This window comes from Odontomachus brunneus, unplaced genomic scaffold (genome assembly GCF_010583005.1).
Source record: "Odontomachus brunneus isolate Ranch 3 - 2012 unplaced genomic scaffold, Obru_v1 Obru_scaffold_226, whole genome shotgun sequence".
NCBI lineage: Eukaryota > Metazoa > Arthropoda > Insecta > Hymenoptera > Formicidae > Odontomachus > Odontomachus brunneus.
This window is the reverse complement of record NW_022639676.1, coordinates 441031-443476: the sequence shown is the minus strand read 5'-3', so window position 1 is coordinate 443476 and position 2446 is coordinate 441031.

The window sequence follows — 2446 nt, the reverse complement described above, 5'->3', positions numbered from 1 at the left end:
GTAATATCCTGTTTAATTTCACTTCCACCTCTTTGCTGCCTCTTCCTGTCACATATATTATTGTATCATCCGCAAACATTTTAATATTAAATTTTTCCTGACAAATTTGCACGATATCATTTATGTATATTGTAAATAATAAAGATCCTAACACTGATCCCTGTGGAACTCTGTACTTTGTCATAAGTCGTTTTGACTATTGATTGTTAAATCTAACTTGCTGTGTTCTGTTATTTATTAGGTGCGCAACTAAGTTCTCGCTGTTTTTTTTTTATGAAAATACAACTTTATTGTGAAAAAATGGTTACAAATGAATCATTCAAAGTATTGCCCATCGCTAGCTACAACTTTTTCCCATCTTTCTGGCAGAGCTCGAATACCGTTACGGTAAAAGCGTTCGTCTTGTGAGGCTATCCACGAATCAAACCATTTTTTGATGTCTTCATATGAGCGGAACTGCTGATCAGCTAGACCATATGCCATCGAACGGAACAAGTAATAATCGGACTGCGCAATATCTGGGGAATATGGCGGGTGGGACTTCCCATTTGAGCGTTTCCAAGTAGGTTTTAACGGGTTTGACAACATGAGGCCGAGCGTTATCATGCAGTAGAATCATTTTTTCGTGCCTCTGCTCCTATTGTGGCCGTTTTTCGCGCAGTGCTTGGCTCAATCGCATCAATTGAATTCGATATCGTTCCCCAGTGATGGTTTCGTTCGGTTTCAACAGCTCATAATAAATAACACCGACCTGGTCCCACCAAATACACAGCATAACCTTCGCAGCGTGAATATTCGGCCGAGCCGACGACGTAGAAGCATGACCGGGCAGTCCCCATGACTTTCTTTTCTTTGGGTTGCTGTAATGAATCCATTTTTCATCACCCGTCACGATGCGATGAAGAAAACCCTTCCTTTTTTGCCGCTGGAGCAGTTGTTCACAGGCGAAAAAACGACGCTCAACGTCCCTTGGCTTCAAATCATATGGAATCCAAGTTCCTTGCTTTTGAATCATTCCCAACGCATGCAATCGCTCGGAAATAGCTTGGCGGGTAACTCCTAATGCTGAGGCAAGCTGTTCTTGCGTTTAGCACTGATCTCCAATTCAGCGTCTTCGAAGGTTTTTGGCCTTCCTTCACGCGGACGGTCGTCAAATCGAAATCGCCGTCTTTGAAGCGACGAAACCAACCACGGCACGTTGTTTCACTTAGAGCAGCATCTCCGTAAACTTTTTGGAGCTCTCGATGCGCTTCAGCCGCCATTTTCTTTGAATGAAATAAGAAAATCAACACTTCCGGCAAATAACGATTATTTGGCACAAAATCAGACATTTTCACACAACCAAAAGTATATGACGCCAAAACAAAATCACTAACGTGTCAAAGCGGTTTGTTTACCATATGTCTAAGCTTGGTTCATGACGTTTTGGATATGTCAAAATCGACCAGCACTTACTGCTGGAGCCATCTATTGACAAACAGCGGGAACTTAGTTGCGTACCTAATATAATGTTTTACATTTTATTATAATGTTACATTTATCGATTATATTAGTAATAATAATTTTATTTATAATTATATGTAATACATAAAATATACAACATATTCTATTTACGCATAAAATATACAATTTATATTCTATTTATAATAGTATTTTGTAATGCCCCCATGGTAACCTTTCAGTCGAATCTGGTACGATATACCGTTTGTCATCATAAGGACTTAGAGCAATTTTCGTTTCAGACACTGTATACACTTCATGCAATCGTATGCGCGATTGACGGCGAGTCGTTTCGATTTCTTATCGCAAACACTGTGCGTAATCATCGAAAGATATCGTTCGCGCTAAGACATTACTTTTGACACCTTTGTCTTTTTTCGTGTCTTTCTTGCCAGCCACTCGCAACGCGTACATCTTTGCCCTAATTCCGTCATGAAAGCCGCTCCGTTATTTTCGTCTTTCATTAAACCAGGCACTTTGTTATTTACAAGCGTTATATCGTACGCGTTGTCAGCGGGATAATCGCTCGTATCAAACCTTGCAATATCGCGTTTCATGTGCTTGTACACATCATCGCATTCGATGTTGTAAATGAGACTGTCTGTCTGTGTCAGTGTACATTATTTTACATTTATCGCGATACAAAGGATACATGTACTCGTGATGAAATTCATACAAGCAAACTTTAGATATATCCAGTATGCACATACCCACGTAGATTGGCTTGTTGAATTTCACCTCGAGTTTGCGCAATTCAATGGCGATTAAGTTTTCGGAAAATATACTTCTACTGTGAAAATTTGGTATTGCGATCATTGCCTCTGCACCGTATCTACCGTCCCAATGTGTTACTAGTTTTACATCAACATGATTTCGAACATTTTCCATCGTTTTGTCGAATACCGCATTGTTCATCAATTTGTACAAATTTTTCTTAAAATCATTA